This window comes from Pongo abelii, chromosome 22, assembly GCF_028885655.2.
Source record: "Pongo abelii isolate AG06213 chromosome 22, NHGRI_mPonAbe1-v2.0_pri, whole genome shotgun sequence".
Lineage (NCBI taxonomy): Eukaryota > Metazoa > Chordata > Mammalia > Primates > Hominidae > Pongo > Pongo abelii.
Window position 1 is genome coordinate 53,527,238 of NC_072007.2, and position 27,614 is coordinate 53,554,851.

At 45.4% G+C, this 27,614-nt stretch overlaps 1 long non-coding RNA gene and 1 pseudogene across 1 annotated transcript; one reads left to right on the plus strand and one right to left on the minus strand.

Moving 5' to 3' along the window:
- The first annotated feature begins 61 nt into the window (after positions 1-61).
- LOC129052335 (uncharacterized) lies at positions 62-25,997 on the plus strand. The gene is made up of 3 exons (XR_008517341.2): positions 62-1,856; positions 17,204-17,383; positions 25,158-25,997. It is a non-coding gene; the product is annotated as an uncharacterized LOC129052335 (long non-coding RNA).
- LOC100460490 (large ribosomal subunit protein mL51-like) lies at positions 7,063-7,445 on the minus strand (annotated as a pseudogene).
- Positions 25,998-27,614: the final 1,617 nt, after the last annotated feature.

The following is a 27,614-nucleotide window of genomic DNA, read 5'->3' on the forward strand; positions in this document are numbered from 1 at the left end:
CGCGTAGGGAGCACGTAGTGCGCGTGGGGGGCTCCGCCTTTTCGGTCTTGGGAACCCGCGCCCCCTGCCGGTGCCCTCTCCTCCCGGCCCTATCTCTCTTGCCTTCTCGGCCGCCCGGCGCTGGCCCTGGTGGATCCTGCGCGCCGGGGACTGGGGGCTGGCAGTGCAGACCGAACCCGGGGACGAGGGGCTTATCCACAGAGCCGCCTGGGGCTCGGTGGGGGGCGCTCAGCTCGACCCCTGCTAAGGGAGCTCTAGGAAGTGCGGGCGTCCCCTTCCCTGCACCGTTGCGGGGCGGGAACCGTCGACCTAAAAGCAAAAAAAGCTGAGGCAAACTTGATATAAGTAGAGAGGTTATTTGGGCCAAGTTTGAAGATTGCAACCCGGGAGCATAGCTTCAAGTTGCCCTGAACATAGGATTTGCAACAGTGACAAGTGGGTTTATAAAACTTAAGAGGGGGGCAGTTCTTAAATAGCTTACCAAGAATTTACATGAAAATAACAGAAGGTATTAATTGGCTGTACGTTGTTCTTTATATCATAATTCCAGGAAAGGTTGTTCATAGGTGAAGGCAGCGGGTCCGGAGCAATAGTGCCTTTAAACAATTGCCAGACATGGGTGGGGACCGCTGAAGCCCCATAGACCTGTCTCTCCGGGCCGGATCAACATCGCACGCCTCACATAGCTCGGACGCTCTGTGTTGTTTTTCTTTTCTCACACCCCGCTCCGCTTCACCCTCCCTGAGCGCTTGCCAGGTGCGACCTCCCCGGGGCCCTGCACTCTTGCAGTTGCCTGGCCAAGGCCACCCACAGGTGGAGCTGGAAGGCCAGTGACCTGCCTCTGGGATACCCTTTCAGTCTCCTCATGTCACAAGGCTGGAACCATTCCGTTGGAAGGCTTCTATTCCCCTCTCCTGCGTTCTAACCCCATCAAGCAGCCATTTTCATCTGGTTTCCCACATTCATCAACTCACCTGCGATTTACCTAATTTCCAACGCAACTATCAACTCTGGTTAGGTAGAAGTCAGAGAGACAGCGCCTATTTTACTTACCTCCTCCACAAGATGAGCCCCAGACTGTGGGGCAGGACCATGGGATCCTCTTAGCTCGGCTAGAGCTGAATGCTGAGCTCTAGTGTTTGGGCGGATTTACGTGTTAGAATTGCATTTCTCTTGGCAACAGAGCATCTTCCTACCTGGGAAAGATGAGCAAACTGGAAACCTGTATTAGAAACAGTAGGGCCTCGGAGGTGTAAACCAAAAAGTATGTTGAGACAGGGCTCAATCAATTTAGAAGTTTATTTTGCCAAGGTTAAGGAAAATGCCTGGGAGGAAAAAAAACACGGTATCACAGAAACAGTCTGTGGTCTGTGTCTTTCTCCAAAGATGACTTTGAGGGCTTCAGTAAAGGGGAAAAGTGGGCTGGAGGGGAAAGCGGAACAGTGTGGTAATCCACACGTTGCAAGAGAAAAGAAGCAGGTCGGGAACAGTCGACTGTGTACAGCTCACTCCTCAGCAAATCAGCACTTTACATAAGAGAAGCGGATGTTGAACCTTTTATCTGTAGCCGTCTGCTTAGGAACGAAAGGAAAGGCAGCTGCTTACATGACTCAGCTTTCAGCTCATTCTTTTCCTTTTGACAGAGTGAACTGGGGTCCTGAGTTTTGTGTTCCTTTCGCAGAGGTGAGGCCAGAGAAGTGACAAGACAGATGCCAGTCCAGCAGGTGGTCATGTCCAGAAAGTGCAGCCTCAGGTCACGGTCTGGGAACAAAGACTGCTGGAGAGTTGGAAGCTGGCAAGAGGGTCTCAGCTGTGAAGTCCCTGGGGTGGGGGAGAAGTGGTCGGAGAAAGCAGAGGTAAGGTCTATGCGTGGGAACTGAACTGAAATCCACAGCTCTATTACAAGGAATTAATCTGGTTACTAGAACCAGGGTAGATGATCAGACCAGGGCCCCAGTACCATCCACCATTTTTCCTGAGAAAAGGAAAATAGGGCAGTCTGAGCTCTGTGAGGTGTGCAGAATGATCAGGCCCAGAAAGACAGGAGTGTGGGACTTCATTCAGCGCCTCTTCCACCATAGAAGCAACTGTCCAGGGCAATTGTTTGATGGAATTTTTGCTCCTGACAGGCTGCCTCACCCATTATCTTCTTGTTCACATGGAATTAGTGATACTAAGAACGATGCATAGCCAATCAGCACCTTCTGTTATTTTAATGCAAATTCTTGCTAACAACTTAGGGACTGCCTCTTCCTTTTCCTTAAAAACCCACTGTAACTGCTGCTAATGGGGACATATGTTCAGGGCAACCTAGGGGCATGTGCCCAGGTAGCCATCCTCAAGCTTTGGGCTCAAATAAACTCTATACTTAATCATATTTCCTGAATTTCATTATTTGAGGTTGACATCTTGGCAACCCAGATAGGACCTGAAGCAGGCCTTCAGGGATTGCCACTACTTCATCAATAGTTGGAGCCTTGGTACCAGCACAAACGACTATTATTTACTCGACCTCACTGGGGCTGGCAGGGGTCTCTGGTAAGGCCAGTCTTGGGATCTGAATCCTCCCAGCTTAGTTGAAGATTGAGACTTACGCACTAATAATTTGATAGGGTTAGAACTGAAGCTCCACTGAAAGGTAGGAGTTTCTATTTTTATTCTCTAGAGATTTTGCTGACTGCAGGCTTGTGATTTTCACTTCTCTCTGAGGTTTTGCTTGTCTTTTTAGAGTTTGCAGCCTTTTCTTTCATTCGAAATTTGGTCAAGGAGCAAGTGTCATCTTTAAAACTGGCCATATTCTGAAACTTGGTTCAACTGACAAATCTAAACATTCTTCTTCTTTTTCTTTTTTTTTTTTTGAGACAGAGTCTCGCTCTGTCACCCAGGTTGGAGTGCAGTGGCATGATCTCGGCTCACTGCAACCCCTGCCTCCTGAGTTCAGGCAATTCTCTGCCTCAGCCTCCTAAGTAGCTGGGATTAGAGGCGCCTGCCACCATGCCCTGCTAATTTTTTGTATTTTTAGTAGAGTTGGGGTTTCACCATCTTGGCCAAGCTGCTCTTGAACTCCTGACCTCGTGATCCCCCGGCCTCGGCCTCCCAAAGTGCTGGGATTACAGGCGTGAGCCACCGCGCTTGGCCACTTTCTTCTTTAGTGACCAAAATTCCTCCCCTTAGGCATTTTTGGTCATTCAGAAGGAAAATCTAAATTATGGGCACTTGTGCTTCTAGAGGAGACATCCATCTGCAGAAATGGCAGCTGGATTCATGGACAATGCTTATGGTGCCACCTTCTGTCAATATCTAGAAACACGGTCTCACTTAACCCATGAAGACCCTAGACTATAATAGCTAAAATGGGGTGCCTTTAAAATACCTAAATTAGTTTATACACTCAATAGGAAAAAGCTGTGTCTAAAATTTAAAAACCGAGAGAGCTATTTTTCAATGATACTTAGAAGCTTCTAAAAGAAGTTCTGATGAAGTCATTTCTTTGCAAGAAGAAAACAAAAGATTATCTGAAACTATTTCTTTTGTTTGTTTGTTTTGAGACAGAGTCTTGCTCTGTTACCCAGGCTGGAGTGCATTGGCGTGATCTTGGCTCACAGCAACCTCCACCTCCCGGGTTCAAACGATTCTTCTGAGCTGGGATTACAGGCGCCCCCCACCTTGCCTGGCAATTTTTTTTTTTTTTTTGAGACAGAGTTTCATTCTTGTTGCCTAGGCTAGAGTGCAATGGCACAATCTCAGCTTGTTGCAACCTCCGCCTCCCGGGTTCAAGTGATTCTTCTGCCTCAGCCTCCCAGTAGCTGGGATTACAGACACCCACCACCATGCCTGGCTAATGCTTTGTGTTTTTAGTAGAGACAGGGTTTCACCATATAGGCCAGGCTGGTCTCGAACTTCTGATCTCAGATGATCCACCAGCCTTGGCCTCCCAAAGTGCTGGGATTACAGGTGTGAGCCACCACGCCCAGCCATCCACAGTTCTTTTTAAAATTTAGAAGTAGTTTCAGGCTGGGTGAGGTGGCTCACACCTGTAATCCCAGCACTTTGGGAGGCCAAGGCGGGTGGATCACGAGTTCAGGAGTTCAAGAACAGCCTGGCCAAGATGGTGAAACCCCATCTCTATTAAAAATACAAAAATTAGCCAGGCATGGTGGCGGGTGCCTGTAATCCCAGCTACTCGGGAAGCTGAGGCAGAGAATCGCATGAAACCCAGGAAGCGGAGGTTGCAGTGAGCCGAGATCGCGCCACCGCACTCCAGCCTGGGCGACAGAGTGAGACTCCGTCTCAAAACAAAAACAAAAACAAACAAACAAACAAAAAGACCGTGGAGGCTTTCTCCTGTTTGTTTCCAGCTGCTGCTTCTCCTTCTGCCTCTGGGATGATCTAAACTCATCTCTTTCTGCCTGTTCCCTCAGCTCCCATACATCTCTTAAGCGGTGTTTTTGGAATTCCACAATGCACACATTTCCTTCTCTCAAAAAGGGGAAAGTATATTTAAATTTGGAACAGACGCTGGGCACGGTGGCTCACACCTGTAATCCCAGCACTTTGGGAGGCCAAGTTGGGCAGATCACCTGAGGTCAGGAGTTCGAGACCAGCCTGGCCAACAGGGTGAAAACCCGTCCCTACTAAAAATAAAAAAAGATTAGCGGGGAGTGGTGGCGGGCTCCTGTAATCCCAGCTACTTGGGAGACTGAGGCAGGAGAATCACTTGAACCCGGGAGGCAGAGGTTGCAGTGATCCGAGACGGCGCTATCGCACTCCAGCCTGGGCGACAAGAAGGAAACTGCGTCTCAAAAAAACCCAAAACAACAACAACAACAACAACAAAAATAAAAAATAAAAAATAAAAGAAATAGGCCAGAAAAGAAATGTTAGCTCAAGCCTGTAATCCCAACACTTTGGGAGGCCAAGGCTGGTGGATCACATGAGGTCAGGAGTTTGAGACCAGTCTAGCCAACATGGTGAAACCCCATCTCTACTAAAAACACATGTGGTGGCATGTGCCTGTATTCCCAGCTACTCGGGAGGCTGAGGCAGGAGAATCACTTGAACCCAGTAGGTGGAGGTTGCAGTAAGCTGAGATGGTGCCACTGCACTCCAGCCTGGGTGACAGAGCGAGATGCTGCCAAAAAGAGAAAGGGAGGGAGGGAGGGAGGGAAATTAAAAAAATAAAATGCTAACATCCAGGGAATTAGTTCAGCTGAGATCAGATCTGAAACAAGTTAAAACCCTTTAAATGCTCAAACTGCCTGCTCTGGAGCCCCTGCAGGGTTTGTGAGTGCTCCAGCCTGTGGGCCAGAGGCTATGAGTCTCTGCTTTCATGTTTGCAGCCTGGGTTCAATTTCCAGTCTTGTTTTTTTTTTTTTGTTTTTTTGAGACAGAGTCTTGCTGCGTTGCCCATGCTGGAGTGCAGTGGCACGATCTCGGCTCAGTGCAGCCTCCGCCTCTCAGGTTTCAGCAATTCTCCTGCCTCAGCCTCCTGAGTAGCTGGGATTACAGGCATGCACCACCACACCTGGCTAAATTTTGTGTTTTTTGATAGAGACGGGGTTTCACCATATTGGCCAGACTGGTCTCAAACTCCTGACCTCAGGTGATCTGCCCGCCTCAGCCTCCCAAAGTGCTAGGATTGTAGGTGTGAGCCACTGCGCCCAGCCAGTCTTGTTTCTTTTTCATTTTTATTTTTAGAGACAGTCTTGCTCTGTCACCCAGGCTGGAGTACAGTGGTACTATCATAGCTCAAAGTAACCTTGAACTTCTGGGCTCAAGTGATCCTTCTGCCTCAGCCTCCCAGGTAGCTAGGACTACAGGTGGGCATCACCATGTCTGGCTAATTTTATAATTTTAATTTTTGTAAATATGGGATTTTGCTATGTTGGCCAGGCTGGTCTCGAACTCACAGCCTCAAGTAATCCTTCTGCCTCCACCTATAAAGTGCTGGGATTATAGGTTCGAGCCATTGCACCTGGCCATGTTTGTTTTAAATTATTCTTGTAACTCTGGACCTTTTGGGGAACACATTTTTTATTCATCCTTTTTCCTTCCGTGAACAGCTTTTGATTCTTGTAGTTTCCTGTCTGTGGGGGCATACAGGGCTTTTGGACCTTTATGTATAGGTGCTCAGCTGAGAAGCTGAGGTCCTAGAACATATGGCTGGACAGAAATGTGGATTGTACTCCATGTACAGCCAGCAAGATTTCTTTCTTTTCTTTTTCTTTTTCTTTCTTTCTTTTTTTTTGAGATGGAATTTCATTCTTGTTGCCCAGGCTGGAGTGCAATGGCACGATCTTGGCTCACTGCAACCTCCGCCTCCCAGGTTCCAGCGATTCTCCTGCCTCAGCCTCCCGAGTAGCTGGGATTATAGGTGCGTACCACCATGCCCAGCTAATTTTTTGTATTTTTAGTACAGACAGGAGGGTGGGAGAAGCTGGCTTGCTGAGTCTTCTGGCTTTTGTAGCCACCCAATGAGTTCACCTTGCCGGCTGCCTAGATGGAGCGGATTTATCGGGACAGGGGAATTGCAATGCAGAAAGAGTAATTTACACAGAGCTAGCTGTGCGGGCGACTGGAGTTTTATTATTACTCAAATTAGACTTCCCAAGAATTTGTGGATTGGAGTTTTTAAAGATAATTTGGGGGGTAGGGGCTCAGGAAGTGGGAGTGCTGATTGATCCGGCTGGAGATGGAATCATAGGGAAGTCAAAGTGAGGTTTCCTTGCCGTCTTCTGTTCCTGGGTGTGATGGCAGAACTGGCTGAGCCAGATAGCCGATCTGTGTGGTATCAGCTGATTCATCGAGTACAGGGTCTTGCAGAATACCTCAAGCACTGATCTTCGGATTACAATGGTGATGTTATCCCCAGGAGCAATTTCGGGAGGTTTGGACTCACAGCCAGAGGCTGGATGACCTTTAAATCAAAAATTTTTTTTTTTTTTCAAAGAAGCCCCATTTTATTACAGAGAGCATACAAAACCGTTTCCTCATAAGGAAGAGTACAGCTTCCCTTCTCCAGGGTGACAGATGAGCCTTTTCCGAAGTTCTCAGCTTTCTCTTCTATCGATATTTCCCATGTCAGTTAAAGTGTTTGTAGAGATAGCTGATGCATTTATTAAGGTTGTGCAGCTCATCAGCGAACATTCTATTTCCAGCCATTTTCTTCTTTCGCATACAGCATTGCAATTCATTCCCCTTCCAACCTCGAAGCCATATGGGGTCCCTGATCAGTTCTTTGGGGTGTTTTTCAAAGTTTTCCAGGATCCTGATGTTGTCATACACTCTGAACATGGGCCTCCTCTCGTTCCAAGGATCAACTACTTTAGGGGGTGGGGGGGTGAGCCGTATACCGATCAATCTAGGAACACCAAGAGAGAAGCTTCTGCGTGCCACACCCAGTCCCACAGGCGCCTACCTGCCCCACATAAGAGGCTCCCTGCCATTTCTCTAGTGTCTCCTTTCAACGGCACACCAAGTAAGCCCAAGAATGAGGACCAGATGTGGCCCTCAAGAAGACAACAGGAACCGTCCCTGCCGACTTCACACGGGTACTAACGTGAAGGCAGCCATCTTGGGACTTAAAATTTCTAATCTTGTAGCTAATTTGTTAGTCCTACAAAGGCAGAGTGGTTCGTAGGCAAGAAGCGGATCTTTCTGGGAAATGGCTGTTATCAATTTTGTTTCAGAGTCAAACTATAAGCTAAATTCCTTCCCAAGGTTAGTTGGCCTGTGCCCAGGAATGAACAAAGACAGCCTAAAGGTTAGAAGCAAGATGGAGTCGGGTAGATCTGATCTCTTTCACTGTCGTCATTTCCTCAGTTGTAATTTTTGCAGAGGCAGTTTCACTTTCATCCTTCTCCTGCGCTGGATGCCTCCTCCGTTCCCCCTGCCCTTGGACATCAGACTCCAGGATCTTCGGCCTTTGGACTCTTGGACTTACGCCAGTGGTTTGCTTGGGACTCATGGGCCTTCAGCCACAGATTGAAGGCTGCACTGTTGGCTTCCCTACTTTTGAGGCTTTTGGACTCCGACTGAGCCACTCCTGGCTTCCTTCTTCTGCAGCTTGCAGACTGTGTCTCATGGGACTCCACCCCGTGATGGTGTGAGCCAGTTCTCCCTAATATACTCCCTTTCATATATACCTCTATTCTATTAGTTCTGCCCCTCTGGAGAACCCTGACTAATGCAGACCCTTGTGTAACTTTGATCTCCAAAATATGGCTTTCTAGCATTTAGCTGGCTATTTTGAAACTCTTTGTAAAAAAATTTATATATATGAAGGAAATCTCCATTTGTAAGGGCGTCTCCCTCCCTGCACCCAAACTGCTAGAAACTGAAGATGGGGAAGACATTGGCTGAAGACACTGTCTTACAGTTTACATCACAGACCTTACCTTGGGTGGAGATACTTTTCCTGGCAACCTCGTCTTCACTAGGTGCAGGGACCAGCCCCACAGGGTCGGTGGATTTTTCTCCCCATGTGCAGAGATGAGAGATTGTAAAAATAAAGACACAGGACAAAGAGATAAAAGAAAAGACAGGTGGGCCTGGGGGACCACTACCACCAAGACGCGGAGACCGGTAATGGCCCCGAATGTCTGGGTGCGTTGTTATTTATTGGATACAAAGCAAAAGGGGCAGGGTAAAGAGTGTGAGTCATCTCCAATGATAGGTAAGGTCATGTGGGTCACGTGTCCACTGGACAGGGGGCCCTTCCCTGCCTGGCAGCCAAGGCAGAGAGAGAGAGAGAGAGAGAGAGAGCTTGCGCCATTATTTCTGCATATCAGAGACTTCTAGTACTTTCACTAATTTGCTACTGCTATCTAAAAGGCAGAGCCAGGTGTACAGGATGGAACATGAAGGCGGACTAGGAGCATGACCACTGAAGCACAGCATCACAGGGAGACGGTTAGGCCTCCAAATAACTGCGGGTAGGCCTGACTGATGTCAGGCCCTCCACAAGAGGTGGAGGAGCAGAGTCTTCTCTGAACTCCCATGGGGAAAGGGAGACTCCCTTTCCGGGTCTGCTAAGTAGCAGGTGTTTTTCCTTGACACTGACGCTACTGCTAGACCATGGTCCGCTTGGCAACGGGCGTCTTCCCAGACGCTGGCGTTACCTCTAGACCAAGGAGCCCTCTGGTGGCCCTGTCCGGGCATAACTGAGGGCTCGCACGCTTGTCTTCTGGTCACTTCTTACTGTGTCCCCTCAGCTCCTATGTCTGTATGGCCTGGTTTTTCCTAGGTTATGATTATAAATCGAGGATTATTATAATATTGGAATAAAGAGTAATTGCTACAAACGAATGATTAATGATCTTCATATATAATCATGTCTATGATCTAGATCTAGTATAACTCTTGTTGTTTTATATATTTTATTATACTGGAACAGCTCGTGCCCTCGGTCTGTTGCCTCGGCATGTAGGTGGTTTGCCACCCACAACTAGGCTTTTACCTACACCCTTCTTCCTTGGTTTGAATTCAGCTCTGTGCTTTTGAGATGTGAATTTTTTCTACTTTGTTTCACCTCAGTCATCCCTTTAGAAGTGCCAATTTAGTGTTGCCTAGCTAACAGTTGCTTAGGGATCATGTAAAAGGGGGAAATAAAAACTATTTGAGAGCATAATCAGGTTAAGTATAATGCTAAAACTTACTTTACAAGTTAGTTGGTCTTGCTAAGATTTATCTTTGGTAGAAATGGGGAATTGGAGAGAAGATTCTTTATAAAAACTATAAGATCTGCTTCTGTCTGTATGTCTATATGTTTATATGTGTCATGTGTATGTGATATTTCACTACCAAAATATATGAAAAAGCTATAATTAATTGGCTTAAAGAAGGGACTGCTTGGCTGGGCGCGGTGGCTCACGCCTGTAATCCCAGCACTTTGGGAGGCCAAGGTGGGCAGATCATGAGGTCAAGAGATCGAGACCATCCTGGCTAACACGGTGAAACCCCGTCTCTACTAAAAATACAAAGAAAAATTAGCCAGGCGTGGTGGCGGGCTCCTGTAGTCCCAGGTACTCAGGAGACTGAGGCAGGAGAATGGTGTGAACCTGGGAGGTGGAGCTTGCAGTGAGCCAAGATCGCGCTACTGCACTCCAGCCTGGGTGACAGAGGGAGACTGAGTCTAAAAAAAAAAAAGCACAGTGATGCTAGGCCAGAGTCTGGGCCCCTGTGTCTGAACAGTAGGTTTTCTTGGAGTATTGATGTGCTCTTTAATAGAAAGTTGTACGAGTTGGGCCGGGCATGGTTGTTCATCCTTGTAATTCTAGCACTTTGAGGCCATGAGATTGAGACCAGCCTGGGTAGGATAGTGAGACCCTATCACTGCTATTTTAAAAATTAGGAAAAAGAAAATTGTAAGAGTTTGTAAAAGGTTTTCGGGAATCTTACTTTGTATGGTCAAAGCTGACTGAGAATGGATGATTGATAATACACTAATATAAAAGTTAAATTTTGTTTTCTCCATTGAATAAGAATTTCATGTTGTATTAATAAGAGATAGTAAGCTGGGTGTGGTGGTTTATGCCTGTAATCCCAGCACACTGGGAAGCCAAGGTGGGTGGATCACTTGAGGTCAAGAGTTCAAGACCAGCCTGACCAACATGGTGAAACCCTGTCTCTACTAAAAATACAAAAATTAGCCAGGCATGGTGGTACATGCCTGTAATCTCAGCTACTTGGGAGGCTGAGGCAAGAAAATCGCTTGAACTTGGGAGGTGGAGGTTGCAGTGAGCTGAGATTGTGCCACTGCACTCCAGTCTGGGCCACAGAGCAAGACTCCATTTAAAAAAAAAAAAAAGTAAAAGATTTGTTTACCTTTTGAATAAATTGCAAAAAAAAATGGGGCTGGGAGAATTTGCCTCATGCTATCTTTATTATGTCTCTTGATTGGGAACTGAGTCTCTGCTCTATTTTAGAGTAAAAGAATTTGCTCTTTGAAATCTTTTTTTTTTTTTTAATTATACTTTAAGTTCTAGGGTACATGTGCACAATGTGCAGGTTAGTTATATATGTATCCATGTGCCATGTTGGTGTGCTGTACCCATTAACTCGTCATTTACATTAGGTATATCTCCTAATACTATCCCTCCCCACTCCCCCCACCCTACAACAGGCCCCGGTGTGTGATGTTCCCCTTCCTGTGTCCAAGTGTTCTCATTGTTCAATTCCCACTTATGAGTGAGAACATGCGGTGTTTGGTTTTTTGTCCTTGCGATAGTTTGCTGAGAATGATGGTTTCCAGCTTCATCCATGTCCCTACAAAGGACATGAACTCATCCTTTTTATGGCTGCATAGTATTCCATGGTGTATATGTGCCACATCTTCTTAATCCAGTCTATCATTGATAGACATTTGGCTTGGTTCCAAGTCTTTGCTATTGTGAATAGTGCTGCAATAAACATATGTGTGCATGTGTCTTTATAGAAGCCTGACTTATAATCCTTTGGGTATATACCCAGTAATGAGATGGCTGGGTCAAATGGTATTTCTAGTTCTAGGTCCTTGAGGAATCACCACACTGTCTTCCACAATGGTTGAACTAGTTTACAGTCCCACCAACAGTGTAAAAGTGTTCCTGTTTCTCCACGTCCTCTCCAGCACCTGTTGTTTCCTGACTTTTTAATGATCACCATTCTAACTGGTGTGAGATGGTATCTCATTGTGGTTTTGATTTGCATTTCTCTGATGGCCAGTGATGGTGAGCATTTTTTCATGTGTCTGTTGGCTGCATAAATGTCCTCTTTTAAGAAGTGTCTGTTCATATCTTTTGCCCACTTTTTGATGGGGTTGTTTGTTTTTTTCTTGTAAGTTTGTTTGAGTTCTTTGTAGATTCTGGATATTAGCCCTTTGTCAGATGAGTAGATTGCAAAAATTTTCTCCCATTCTGTAGGTTGCCTGTTCACTCTGATGGTAGTTTCTTTTGCTGTGCAGAAGCTCTTGAGTTTAATTAGATCCCATTTGTCAATTTTGGCTTTTGTTGCCATTGCTTTTGGTGTTTTAGACATGAAGTCCTTGCCCATGCCTATGTCCTGAATGGTATTGCCTAGGTTTTCTTCTAGGGTTTTTATGGTTTTAGGTCTAACATTTAAGTCTTTAATCCATCTTGAATTAATTTTTGTATAAGGTGTAAGGAAGGGATCCAGTTTCAGCTTTCTACATATGGCTGGCCAGTTTTCCCAGCACCATTTATTAAATAGGGAATCCTTTCCCCATTTCTTGTTTTTGTCAGGTTTGTCAAAGATCAAATGGTTGTAGATGTGTGGTATTGTTTTTGAGGGCTCTGTTCTGTTCCATTGGTCTGTATCTCTGTTTTGGTACCAGTACCATGCTGTTTTGGTTACTGTAGCCTTGTAGTATAGTTTGAAGTCAGGTAGCGTGATACCTCCAGCTTTGTTCTTTTGGCTTAGGATTGTCTTGGCAATGCGGGCTCTTTTTTGGTTCCATATGAACTTTAAAGTAGTTTCTTCCAATTCTGTGAAGAAAGTCATTGGTAGCTTGATGGGGATGGCATTGAATCTATAAATTACCTTGGGCAGTATGGCCATTTTCACGATATTGATTTTTCCTATCCATGAGCATGGAATGTTCTTCCATTTATTTGTGTCCTCTTTTACTTCGTTGAGCAGTGGTTTGTAGTTCTCCTTGAAGAGGTCCTTCACATCCCTTGTAAGTTGGATTCCTAGGTATTTTATTCTCTTTGAAGCAACTGTGAATGGGAGTTCACTCATGATTTGGCTCTCTGTCTGGTATTGGTTTACAAGAATGCTTGTGATTTTTGCACATTGATTTTGTATCCTGAGACTTTGCTGAAGTTGCTTATCAGCTTAAGGAGACTTTGGGCTGAGACAATGGGGTTTTCTAAATATGCAATCATGTCATCTGCAAACAGGGACAATTTGACTTCCTCTTTTCCTAATTGAGTACCCTTTATTTCTTTCTCCTGCCTGATTGCCCTGGCCAGAACTTCCAACACTATGTTGAATAGGAGTGGTGAGAGAGAGCATCCCTGTCTTGTGCCAGTTTTCAAAGGGAATGCTTCCAGTTTTTGCCCATTCGGTATGGTATTGGCTGTGGGTCTGTCATAAATAGCTCTTATTATTTTGAGATACGTCCCATCAATACCTAATTTATTGAGAGTTTTTAGCATGAAGGGCTGGTGAATTTTGTCAAAGGCCTTTTCTGCATCTATTGAGATAATCATGTAGTTTTTGTCTTTGGTTCTGTTTATATGCTGACTTAACATATAATGTTAAATCAATAAAGATTATATGTTTATTGATTTGCGTATGTTGAACCAACCTTGCATCCCAGGGATGAAGCCCACTTGATCATGGTGGATAACCTTTTTGATGTGCTGCTGGATTTGGTTTGGCAGTATTTTACTGAGGATTTTTGCATCAATGTTCATCAGGGATATTAGTCTAAAATTCTCTTTTTTTGTTGTGTCTCTGCCAGCCTTTGGTATCAGGATGATGCTGGCCTCATAAAATGAGTTAGGGAGGAATCCCTCTTTTTCTATTGATTGGAATAGTTTCAGAAGGAATGGTACCAGCTCCTCCTTGTACCTCAGGTAGCATTCAGCTGGGACTACAGGTGCCCACCACCACATCCGGCTAATTTTTGTATTTTTAGTAGAGACGGGGTTTCACCATGTTGGCCAGGCTGGCCTCAAACTCCTGACCTCAGGTGATCTACCAGCCTCGACCTCCCAAAGTGCTGGGATTACAGGTGTGAGCCACCATGCCAGGCCATAAACCACTTTTCGAAAAGAATCAAAGTAAAACAGTAATTGTCTATGGATGACAAAAGCTTTATAGTAGCCATAGTTAAAGATGCCTGTGACAAGGAAAATTGGTTATTTCTGTGACATCTGACAATGTAACATTATAATCATAATTATCATATGGTATATGATAACATATACCAGGACATATCAAAATTTTAGAAATCTCATATAATTTTGGAACAAATATTAATCACACATTTATACTTGTGTGATACACATATAACTCAAAGAAAGTTAAACGCTATTGTTTATTTGACAATGCTTCCTGTATGATTCTAACATACCAAGTAAGCCTACTATTTGGATTTCCAGGGGTTTCTATTTGTTATGTCCAGGTTATGTCCACATTAGTTCAGGTCAAAAAGACTTAATTTTAGAATTTGAAATTTGATTTTTGGCTGGGTACAGTGGCTCACACTGGTAATCCCAGCACATTGGGAAGCCAAGGAAGGCAGATCGCTTGAGCCCAGGAGCTCAAGACCAGCCTGGACAATATGATCAAGCCTCATCTCTAAAAAAAGAATTTAAAAATTAAGCCGAGTGTGGTGGTGTGCATCTGTAGTCTCAGCTGCTCTAGAGGCTGAGGTGGGAGTACTGCTTGAGCCCAGGAGGGAGAGGTTACAGTGAGCCATGACTGTGCCACTGCACTCCAGCCTGAGTAAAAGAGTGAGACCCTATCTCAAAAAAAAAAAAAATTGATTTTGGGAAGTATGTCAAATATCAAAGGTTTAAAACATTTGATATCAAAATATGGCCGGACACAGTGGCTCACGCCTATAATCACAGCACTTTGGGAGGCCAAGGTGGGTGGATCACCTGAGGTCATGAGTTCGACACCAGCCTGACTAACATGGCAAAACCCTATCTCTACTAAAAATACAAAAATTACCCCAATGTGGTGGTGCACACCTGTAATCCCAGCTACTTGGGTGGTTGATGCAGGAGAATCATTTGAATCCAGGAGGCGGAGGTTGTAGTGAGCTGAGATCGCACCACTACACTCCAGACTGGGTGACAGAGCGAAAGTCCATCTAAAAAGAAAAAAGAGGCCAGGTGCAGTGGCTCACGCTTGTAATCCCAGCACTTTGGGACGCCGAGGCGGGCGGATCATGAGGTCAGGAGATCGAGACCATCCTGCCTAACACAGTGAAACCCCGTCTCTACTAAAAATACAAAAAATTAGCTAGGCATGGTGGCGGGCACTTGTAGTCCCAGCTACTCTGGAGGCTGAGGCAGGAGAATGGCATGAACCTGGGAGGCGGGGCTTGCAGTGAGCTGAGATCGCGCCACTGCACTCCAACCTGGGCGGCAGAGCAAGACTCCGTCTCAAAAAAAAAAAAAAAAAAAAAGAAGGAAAAAAATTGATATCAAAATAGGATCACAAGTCTGTGTAAAATAAGTCATTCATTTAGCCAGAATGGGAGAGAGCAGTGGTTCTCCCAGCACGGAGTCTGAGATATCTGAGAACGGACAGACTGCCTCCTCAAGTGGGTCCCTGACCCCCAAGTAGCCTAACTGTGAGGCACCCTCCCCGTTAGGGCAGACTGACACCTCACACGGCCAGGTACCCTTCTGAGACAAAGCTTCCAGAGGAACGATCAGGCAGCAACATTTGCTGTTCAGCAATATTCACTGTTCTGCAGCTTCCGCTGCTGATACCCAGGCAAATAGGGTCTGAAGTGGACCTCCAGCAAACTCCAACAAACTTGCAGCTGAGGGTACTGACTGTTAGAAGGAAAACTAACAAACAGAAAGGACATCCACACCAAAACCCCATCTGTACATCATCATCATCAAAGACCAAAGGTAGATAAAACCACAAAGATGGGGAAAAAACAGAGCAGAAAAGCTGAAAATTCTAAAAATCAGAGCGCCTCTCCCCCTCCAAAGGAATGCAGCTCCTCACCAGCAATGGAACAGCGCTGGACAGCACTAAATGCCCACAAGAGAAAGCAGGAAAGTTCTAAAATTGACACCCTAACATCACAACTAAAAGAACCAGAGAAGCAAGAGCAAACACATTTAAAAGCTAGCAGAAGGCAAGAAATAACTAAGATCAGAGCAGAACTGAAGAAGATAAGACACACAAAAAACCCTTCAAAAAATCAATGAATCCAGGAGCTGGTTTTTTGAAAAGATCAACAAAATTGATAAACCGCTAGCAAGACTAATAAAGAAGAAAAGAGAGAAGAATCAGATAGACACAATAAAAGATGATAAAGGGGATATCACCACTGATCCCACAGAAATACAAACTACCATCAGAGAATACTATAAACACCTCTACACAATAAAACTAGAAAATCTAGAATAAATGGATAAATTCCTGGACACATACACCCGTCCAAGACTAAACCAGGAAGAAGTTGAATCCCTGAATAGACCAATAACAGGCTCTGAAATTGAGGCAATAATTAATAGCCTACCAACCAAAAAAAGTCCAGGACAAGATGGATTCACAGCTGTAGTCCCAGCTACTCAGGAGGCCAAGGCAGGAGAATCGCTTGAACCCCGGAGGTGGAGATTGCAGTGAGCTGAGATCGCACTGCTGCACTCCAGCCTGGGAAACAGAGGGAGACTCTATCTCAAAAAAAAAAAAAAAAAGAAAGAAAAAAGACAAAAAGTGGTTTACAATCAGTTACAGTCCAAAGTTTATCTTTTCTTCAAGGAAATTCATGGAAAGGACACTGAGAAGTACTCTTGAATACAGGTTTCTAATAAACTTAGAGATCATACCATTGGACTAGGTAAAAACTTCCAGAACGCTAATGAAAAACTGATGCATTCATGAAGATTGCTAACCCAGCATCAGGCATTACAATAATTAATTACACTGGACTGAACTGATGGACTGAAATTATTTTTATGACTTTTTTGTTGAAACATTGCTAACTCTTTTTGTTTTGTTTTCAAGAGTTAAGAAAACTTTTTTTTTTTTTTGAGACGGAGTTTCACTCTTGTTGCCCAGGCTGTAGTACAGTGGTGCAATCTTGGCTCACTGCAACCTCCGCCTCCCAGGTTCAAGTAATTCTCCTGCCTCAGCCTCCTGAGTAGCTGGGATTACAGGTGTGCGCCACCATACCTTTAGTAGAGATGGGGTTTCACCATGTTGGCCAGGCTGGTCTTGAACTCCTGACCTCAGGTGATCCACCCGCCTTGGCCTCCCAAAGTGCTGGGATTACAGGCGTGAGCCATAGCCCCTGGCCGAAAACTTAAAAAAAAAAAAAAATCTGTTTAGAGCTTATAGCAATTGGGTAAAATATATTTTTGTGAGCAAAATTGAAGCATTTATCTTTCTTTCTACCTGATTTCTCCAGAATTCAGAAACTATGAATGAGTATTCTTATTTTATTGTAATATAATTATTTGCATAATTTTAGTAAAATTTTTTTTTCCTTTGTTAACAGAACACAATTGAAGACACTGGTTATTCTAGCAAGGCTTTGACTGGAGTGGCATATTTTCAGATATGACCAAACTGCTCTGAGGAATTCAGGTTGGCTTTATAGAGCCAATAAAAAGCTACTTGGAAAGAGTGGCCATGTACCTTATCTATACAGTTCCCTTACAAGGTTCCTGATCATGAGGTAAGTAAATAATGTCCCTTTCTGACAGGCCCAGGAACCTCAAATATTTTGGGGCCTTGAGAAAAGAGGGACTCACCCAGTTCATGCAGGTGTTACAGGCACAATCTGAAGATGAATCTTTGGCTTTTTAAAGCCTCAGATTAAAAAGTCTAATCTGAAATTCTCTATGAAAATTCCTTCAAAGCCAACTTGAAAAGAACCTTTATGATCAGTCACGATTCTTGTTCCACTTTATGCAAATAATGAAGCTGAGTACCATGCTAAAACTTATTTTACAAGTAACTTGGTCCCACTGAGATTTATCTTTGGTAGAAATGGGGAATCTGAGAGAGAAAAATTATGTTTCAGCAGGAAACAATTTTATACCTATTAATAGATTCCAGCCCTGATGATTGCTTCTGAGTTTTTATTATTTTCCTGCAATCCTTAATTATTTCCTGGCTACAACAAGTCTTTAAAGAAGGGCTGGGTTTTAATTTTATGATGTTTTTAGTTCACTCATAAATTGAATGTTTTTTTTCTGTTCTGGCATACACATTTCTTTTTGATGATAATTCTTATGTGCATTATATTTCTACTATGTATCTCTCTCTCTCTTTTTTTTTTTTTTGAGATGGAGTTTCACTCTTGTTGCCCAGGCTGGAGTGCAATGGCTTGATCTTGGCTCACTGCAACCTCTACCTCCCAGGTTCAAGTAATTCTCCTGCCTCAGCCTCCAGAGTAGCTGGGATTACAGGTGCTCGCCACCATGCCTGGCTAATTTTTTGCACTTTTAGTAGAGACAGGGTTTCACCATGTTGGCCAGGCTGGTCTCAAACTCCTGACCTCAAGTGATCCACCCGCCTCAGCCTCCTAAAGTGCTGGGATTGCAGGCGTGAGCCACCATGCCCGGCTGTATCTCTCATTGTTTTACTTCTCCTAAGAAAACCAAATTCATGGTATTCTGAAGACTAGAGATGATTCAACAGGCAACAGCGGTTACATAAATTGATGACTTGACTGAGGTCTCATTTTTGCCACCCTGCGATGCCATCCCAATTTGGCTTTTGGCTTTCTTCAGATTCCTCACTGAGAGGTGTCCTTCCCTGATGTAATTTGGATATTTGTCCTCACCCAAATCTGATATTGAAATATAATCCCCAACATTGGAGGTGGGGCCTGGTGGGAGGTGGTTGGCTTACAGTGGTGGATTTCTCTCGAATGGCTCAGCACCCTCACTTTGGTGCTGTCCTCATGACAGTGAGTTCTCATGAGATCTGGTCTTTTAAAAGTGGGTGGCACCTCACCTGCCACTCTCTCCCTCTCTCTCTCTTGCTCCTGCTTTCCTTTTGTGACATGCCCACTCCCCCTTTACCTTTTGCCCTGATTGTCAGCTTCCTGAGGCCTTCCTAGAAGCTGAACAGATGCCAGCACCATGCTTCCTGTACAGCCTGCAGAACCATGTACCAATTACACCTCTTTTGTTATACATTACCCAATCTCAGGTATTTCTTATTTTTATTCATTTATTTATTTATTTGTTTATTTATTTATTGATTTATTTTCATGCAAGATAGGTTCTTACTCTGTCACCCAGGCTGGAGTACAGTGGCACGATCATGGCTCACGGCAGCCTTCTCCTCCGGAGGCTCAGGTGATTCTCCCACCTCAGCCTCCCGAGTGGCTGAGACTACAGGCATGTACCACCATGCCTGGCTAATTTTTTTTTGAATTTTTTGTAAAGATGAGGTTTTGCCATGTTGCCCAGGCTGGTCTCAAACTCCTGGGCTCAAGCCATCTGCCCACCTCGGCCTCCCAAAGTGTTGGGATTACAGGCGCGAGCCAGTGCAGCCAGCTGGTTATTTCTTTATAGCAATGTAATAATGGCTTAATACATCTCCCCTCCCCTATGTGGGACAAGGCCATCTGATAATTAACCTTCCTAGCAACTCAGAACTAAACTCCTGAACATAAAGGGAGCCAAAGCAATTTGCATTTTTCTATGAGGCCTTCTTTGAAAGGTCTTGATGAAAAGGGGAGAAATGGGGAAAAAAATAGCACAGAGCAGTCTGAGCTATGTGAGGTGTGCCAAAGTTATCAGGCCCAGAGAGACAGGAGTGTGGGACTTTTTGTTTTGTTTTTGTTTGAGACAACATAGTGAGAGCCTGTCTTTATAAAAAATTTGAAAAAATTATCCAAGCATAGTGGCATGTGCCTGTGGTCCCAGCTACTGAGGCAGGCTGAGGAGAGGGGATTGCTTGAATCTGGGAGGTTGAGGCTGCAGTAAGCCATGATCACACCACTGCACTCCAGACTGGGTGACAGAGTGAGACCCTGTCTCAAAAAAAAAAAAAAGAACCCACTGCTGCTAATTGGAGCAGCTATTCAGGGGAACTTGAATCTAGGCTCCCAGGTGGCCATCCTTAAGCTTTGGGCTTGAATAAACTTTGTACTTAATCATATTTTCTAAATCTCATTATTTAAAGTTGAGAATTCATTCCTCCCTTCATCTGTTCATTCATATGTCTGTCCTTTCATCCATCTATCCGCTCATCTAGTCATCCACCCATTTGTCTGTTAGTCCATCCATCCATCCATCCACTCACCCAGACATCCATCCATCCATCCATCTGTCCTTTCACCCACCCATTTATTCATCCATCCATCCATCCATCCATCCATCCATCCATCCATCCATCCATCCATCCATCCATCCATCCCACTGAGTCATCCATCCATCTATCCATCCATCCATCTGTCCGTCCGTCCATCTTATATTTTTGGGGGCATGTCTGATGTGTCAGATACTGTGGCAGGTGCACAGACACAAATTCAGAAGGCAGATCTCCTCTTAGAAGTCTGTCAGGCACCTCAGCGCAACAGGTCTCCAGCTGACTTCATTTTATCCTCCTCCTCCCATCTCTTGATGTTCTGTTCAAGCATTTAGTAAATGCCAGTCATCTACAGCCTGAGCCCACCTGGGTTGCCCTAAGTTGTCTGATTCACATCCATTCTAGTTCCTTGGCTTCTCTCAACCATGTCTGCTCCTTTTCCTCCTCTTGCTCTTGGCCATTCCTGAGTGTACCTGGATCACTACAGCAGTATCTGTGCTGTTTCCTCCTTTTCTAGGTGACCATTTGTCCTTCTGCCAGAGGGCTCTATGGGAAATACAGATTCGATCCTGCTGTTTCTTCCTGGGAGCCCTCCATGGCGCCCAGTCCCTGGAATGTGCCGGGCAACTTTCAGCTCTTGGTCCTGGGAGCCTCCCACCTGTGCACAGTGTGTTCTTCCAGGGCCCATACCCACTCCCTCCTTCCCAGCATTCCAGTTTGGCCCTTGAGGCCTCCTCGGAGTCATCTCCCTCCCAGATGTGCAATGCATTTTGGGTTCTCACAGCTTCCCCTCCTTACCTGCAAAGGTTGAACAGACCTGGATCTGATATCCTGCTTTGCCACTTCCTGCTGCATGACCTGCATTATGAAGTTCTCTAGACTCAGGGTTTCCATTGGCTAATAGGATCAGCCAACCTGCCTTTGAGGAGTGGAGGAAGCTTGGCACTTGTAGGTGCCTATGAGGCATCAGAAACTGCCCTCGTTGAATGATGCTCTAATGCAGTGTTGACATCTCTGTCCTACTAGACTGGGGTTGCTTTGAGGACTCCAATTCTGTGTTTTCATCCTGATTCCATGATGGAACAGACCCATCGACCCTTGTCAGCATTCCAAAAAGCAAAAAGCTGTGAAAATGAAAAGGGCTTTTTTTTTTTAATCTGTAAACTTTGTGCCAAAATTTGCAAAAGCTGACCTGACCCGAGGTGTTGGCAGCATCCCAACACTCCCTCTGTTACAGGCACCTCTGCTGGTTGCTGACAATGTGTATGCTTTAATTTTTAAAATTCATTTGTCTTTTTGTGACCATGGGTTTCATTGCACTGTGAATTCATACAAAAAGGGTAACATGTACTGAGTGCTCACTGTGGGAAGGACACATGGAAACACTCTCTTTGTCAATAGTGCAGAAACCATCAGTGATGTTGGGAAGCCATCAAAAGACAAGCAGTTGGGCTGTGCATGGTGGCTCATGCTTATAATCCTAGCACTTTGGGAGGCTGAGGTGGGAGGATTGCTTGAGGTTGAGAGTTCAAGACCAACCTGGCCAACATAGCAAGATTCCCTCTCTATTAAAAAAAAAGACAAACAGTTGAAAATTTACAATAATTGTGATTAGCAAGAGCCATTGAAATATGGAAAACACAGCGCCAGTGGGGTGTGGTGCAGGGAGGGGGATCTTGACCAGGAACGGATGGAATGGAGTTGGCATTGAAGAAGTCACCGTATGCCAAGGAGTGGTTTGTTGGTTATGAAAGAAGCTGGAATACAGCAGGAAGAAGTGAACTTTAAAGGTGAGCATGAATATTCAAGAAGTGTGGTGTAAAACAATCTGCATAGCTGTGGTGGAAAGGCTTCTTTTCTGATCAGGAAACAGCTGAAAATTACATTGATAGATTTGTATCCTCTGAAAACCTTAGTCTCAACCAGGCGCGGTGGCTCACGCCTGCAATCCCGGCACTTTGGGAGGCCAAGGCAAGTGGATTGCTTGAGCCCAGGAGTTTGAGACCAGTCTGGCCAACATGGCAAAACCCCATCTCTGCAAAAAATACAGAAATTAGCCAAGCATGGTGGTGCATGCCTGTAGTCCCAGCTACTCTGGAGGCTGAAGTAGGAGGATCACTGAGCCCAGGGAGGTTGAGGCTGCAGTGAGCCAAGATGGTGCCACTGCACTTCAGCCTGGGTGACAGAGAGAGATCCTGTCTGAAAACCAAAAAACAACAAAACCTTAGAACAAGTTTGTGGAGCTGATGAGTCAGGCAGCTTCACCTGTGCTCCTTTCTAGACAGGCAGGATGGTTGCGGAGAGTCACAACAGGCATCCAGGAGGAAAGGCACGGGATGATGCTGGCCAAAGCTAGTTGTGGTTGGAAAAAGCCACTGGTGTGAATGGCGTATGCTAGTATGCAAGGGAACATATACTGGGAACCCGAGCCATGTTTTCTGCATGGTTTAATAATCCTTTGTATCAGTGCCAGGAATTCACTGCAGATAAGCTGGTCTGGAAGAAAAACGAACATTTTGTTATTTCTGCACAGCTGCTCCACACATTCCTTTCCTGAATGTCTTTTGAAAAGCAATGTTTCTGACATTTACTTTCCACAATTTGTGAAGGGAGTTTTACACTCCAATAAGAGTGAATATAAATGCTTTTTTTGGGGGGAAGGGGGAGTCCTGCCATTAACAGAAAGCAGGGCTTCCTGACTGAGTTCACTCACAAAGCTGCCATTCGCACAGTCACAAATGCTCGGACAGGATGGACAGCTCCACTAATGTGCGCTTGGTTGACTGCGTGAACCCCAAACATTTGAGACAGGCCTCAGTTAATTTAGAAAGTTTCTTTTGCCAAGGTTGAGGACGCGTACCCGTGACGCGGCCTCAGGAGGTCCTGACAACACGTTCCCAAGGTGGTCAGAGCACAGCTTGGTTTTAGACACTTTGGGGAGACCTGAGACATCAGTTAACACATGTAAGATAAACATTGATTTGGTCCGGAAAGGTGGGACAACTCGAAGCAAAAGCGGAACTCAAAGCCGGGAGGGGACTTCCAGGTCATGGATAGATAAGAGACAAGTGGTCGCATTCTTTTGAGCTTCTGATGAGCCCCTCCAAAGGAGGCAATCAGATATGCATTTATCTCAGTGAGCAGAGGGGTGGTTTGCAGTAGAAAGGGAGGCAGGTTTGCCATAAGCAGCTCCCAGTTTGACTTTTCCCTTTAGCTTCGTGATTTTGGGGGCCCAAGAGATTTTCCTTTCACAACTGCATGAGCACTTTGACTTAAAACAATTCTTGAAACCAAACCTGGAGATAAAGCCCGTCTATGGCAGAAGAAGGTGATAGCAAACTGCATTATTGACCCTCAAAGTTTATCAACCAAAAGTGGAGTCAGGAGAAAGTCACAGAGAAGAGATGCTGAACCTAGAAATGGGGCACCTGTTGTGTCTGCCTCGCGTGAAGGAGAAATTGCTGGAATCGGCTGAATACCAGTGAGAATGGGAGGGGAAAGGTGGGGGAGATGTGGACCCTGGGGAGTCCCCACAGACTATCTGGCAATATCTGTGGCCTGCTAATTGCTGGCTTCAAGGACATTTATCAGTGAGCAGGAGGACCCCTGAATTAGAGAGATGCTTAGGTGTGGCACCGGTGATGTGGGAGGAAGTGCCGAGAAGCCCATTGACACGGTGCTGCCCCAGGACTTCAGAGACTCTTCTTTAACCCATCCTCCATGCTGCCTCCAGCCCCATGACCTCAGCAATGCATCACTGCTGTGCCCCCTTTGCCAAGACCCCCAAGCAGCCAGATGTAGCCTGATTCATTACATGTATGCATACAGGTGTCAACCTAAAATAATCAAAAGGGCCAGAATCTAGTTTAAGGAGAGTTTATTCAAGTGCAAAGTTTAAGTCCATCCATCCAGGAAGCACAGATTCCAAAGAATGGAAGTCAGTGTTCTCAAGTGTAGAAGTTTGGGACCATGTATATAGATAAAGTTTATGGAAGCTTACCAGAATTTCAACATCTTTAGACTTTAATGCATAGTTACAGTGGTCTGATTAGTCGAGGTGGTCTTTTTCTTTCAAGAAAGGTGTATTTGGCCAGGCACAGTAGCTCATGCCTGTAATCCTAGCACTTTGGGAGGCCAAGGTGAGCAGATCACCTGAGGTCAGGAGTTCAAGACCAGCGTGGCTAACATGGTGAAACCCTGTCTCTACTAAAAATGCAAAAATTAGCTGGGCGTGGTGGCAGGCACCTATAACCCCAGCTACTCGGGAGGCTGAGGCAGGAGAATTGCTTGAACCCAGGAGACGGAGGTTGCAGTGAGCCAACATCACACCACTGCACTCCAGCCTGGACAACAGAGCCAGACTCTGTCTCAAAAAAAAAAAAAAAAAAAAAAAAAGCAGCAGAAGAAGAAAGGTGTATTTAATCTTCCACACTGAAGATGCAACAGTCATGAGGTCTTTGCACCATCTGATCTGAGTTGGGTACAGGACAATAAAGGAGGCAGCTAATCTGTAACAGAGATCAGTGATGGGAAGGAGGAGATCTGGTCTCTGGGAGACTGAGGCGGGAGGATTACTTGAGCTCAGGAGTTCTTTTTTTTTGAGACGAGTCTCGCTCTGTCACCCCGACTGGAGTGCAATGGCGCGATCTTGGCTCAATGCAACCTCCACTTCCCAGGTTCAAGCGATTCTCTTGCCTCAGCCTCCTGAGGAGCTGGGATTACAGGTACTTGCCACCACGCCTGGCTGATTTTTGTATTTTTAGTAGAGATGGGGTTTCACCATGTTGGTCAGGCTGGTCTCGACCTCCTGACCTCAAGTGATCCACCCGCCTCAGCCTCCCAAAGTGCTGGGATTACAGGTGTGAGCCACTATGCCCGGTCGAGCTCAGGAGTTCCAATCCAGCCTGAACAACACAGCAAGACCCTGTCTCAAAAAGAAAGAAATATGACAATATGACTTTGCAGCTTTTCAGAACATCAATAACTTTGCAGCTCTTCATGTTTCTCCTAGTCATATCCAGAACAAGGACCCTGGGGAAGAGAGTTAAGCTGTAATCTAAGAAGCAGAATTTGCAAATATGCTACTGACTCAGTCTCCAGGGCTTAACATCCCCTTTGGCATAATAAATTTAGAGGGCCCTGAAATTTTATTTGCTTTTAAACGACTTTTTTTTCTTTCACAGACATTTAGCTTCACTTGAACCTGTGTTGGAAGCTTTAGTGAACATTGTCCTTGGGAGTAAGAAGTACTGGAAAATTTATGGTATGTGGTTACCGTGCTGTTCCATGAACTACTGCATTACTATATAAATCAGCTGGAAGCAAAAGCTGTAATCCTGCTTATGGGATATTTGTTCCACTTAGCATGATGAATTTGGCTGCAGAAATATCAGTATATTTGCCTTTGGAGTCCTGCCTCAGACCCCTGATGGGGGCTATGCAATCTATAGTACTTGCTTTTATTTGTTTATTCTGCTGTAAATGGTTTGTTTGAATGTTTTGTTTGCGAAAATAGCCTTGATTTTCCCTTCACTGTTTCCATGCACCTTAGAAATAGGACTTCGTAGCCGGTTGTGGTCATACACACCTATAGTCCCAGCTACTTGCAAGGCTGAGGTGGAGGTGTGGCAGGCCAGGTCTCACTAACACAGGCCTCCATAACAACTGTTTCAGTACTGACCAAGTGGTTAAGTTAAATATTAAAAGCTGAAAGAGCCAGCGCCCTTATACGAAGGCTGGAATGTAACAAAAGCCTACCAAGAGTTTTGCCCAGGCCTTTCCTGGGCTTTAAAGCATGAGGAGATAACAAAGGAATTCTTAACAGGACTCATTTAGGATTAAACAAATTTTATTGGGGGTCTGAAGAAACTCCCCAGGCCTCCACAAACAAGCTTTATTGAAGACTAAAGGAACTCCCCAAGCCTCCATGACTTAGCAGGAGGCCAGATCCGGGTTTTCACCCCAGCACCTGGACCCAGCTAGATTAATTAAATTCACTGAGGCTCCAGAGGAAGGTCTTCAGGACTCAGATCTTAGTTATAGATTAAAATAAGTTAATCACTTACATCTTTAGATGAATGCACACTTACAGGTAGACATAGAGCTGAGAAAGTATACAAGCTCTGGAAAACGCTGTAATTTTGAGTTGGTCTGGTGATAATTTCCAGGCCTTCTCTCTGTAACTGGTTACAGAAATAAAAACTCCCTTCTCTCCTAGTTCATCTGCATCTTGTTACTGGGACATGAGCGTAGGTGGTCTACCTTCAGTTTGGTCTGTGAACAGGAGGATTACTTGAGCTCAGGAGTTCTAGTCCAGCCTGGGCAACAGAGCAAGACCCTGTCTCAAAAAGAAAGAAAGAAATGACGATATGAGTTTGCTGCTCTTTAAATCGATGACTTTGCAGCTCTTCATCTGAAGAGGTGGCATCTGTTTCCCCTGTTTGAGTGTGGCACATCTAGGAGAATGGCTTTGAGCAGTGGTGTGGCAGACGTGACTGTAGGCCAGCCCTGAGCTGAGGCTGCCAGGGGACTGCACACTTCCTCTCTCAGCTCTGCCAACTGCTGCAATGTGTCTGGGCCAGCCCGCTGGAGCACAGAGCTCAGTGCATTGGGACAGCTACAGCCCATTGCATCGGGACAGCCCACAGCAACAAGACCCACCTGTCGCCACTGCAGGTGCGTGAGGGTGCCCGGCTGAGAGCAGACAAACTGCCTAGCAGGTGGCTTTTCAAGCGGAATCACAGACTAGCTCCATCGCTGTGGTGAACGTTCTCCCCAGTGCCAGGATTCCACTTGGCCTCTGACTGCTTGAGCAGCCGATGTGACAGCCATCTCTCTGCTGCCGTGCATGTCGGCTAGGCTGGAGCCAGTGCATCAGGAAGTAGATGCAAAAGTGGATCAGGAGCAAAACATTCCTGAGAGCTGGCAGAAGCTGGCATCTGGAGCCACTGGGATGCGGGTATGGGCTCTCTCAGTGGCAGAGGAACAGCCTCCTGGCAGAACCAAAGGCTGCTTTGTGCCTTCGATGCTGCTGCTGGCCAGAGTGGTTTTCTGTCTCAGACCCTGTACCATGTGTCTGTTCTTTCTCATTTTTTATTTAAAGGAGGAGAAAATGATTATGTGTACATGCTAGTGGCACACATAACTTAGTATTAAGTATTACACAGTCTTACAGGCAGGGCACAGTGGCTCACGCCTATAATCCCAGTATTTTGGGAGGCTGAGGTGGGCAGATCACCTGAGGTCAGCAATTTGAGACCAGTCTAGCCAACACAGTGAAACCCCGTCTCTACTAAAAATACAAAAATTAGCCAGGTATGGCTGCACCCGCCTGTAATTCCAGCTACTCGGGAGGCTGAGGCAGGAGAATCGCTTGAACCCGGGAGGCTGAGGTTGCAGTGAGCTGAGATCACACCACTGCACTCCAGCCTGAGTGACAGAGTGAGACTCTGTTTCAAAAAAAGAAAAAAAAGTCTTAAAAGTCTTACAGACCCAAGAAAGAATTTGTCTTCCTCTGTGAGAGGGGAGATGTGCTCTGATGATATTGGAGAAAACCCCAAAATCAGTATCAGCCCACCAACCAGGCCAGTGAAGCCCCACCCAGACGCACCAGACATGGCAGTCCATGAACAGCCAGGCTT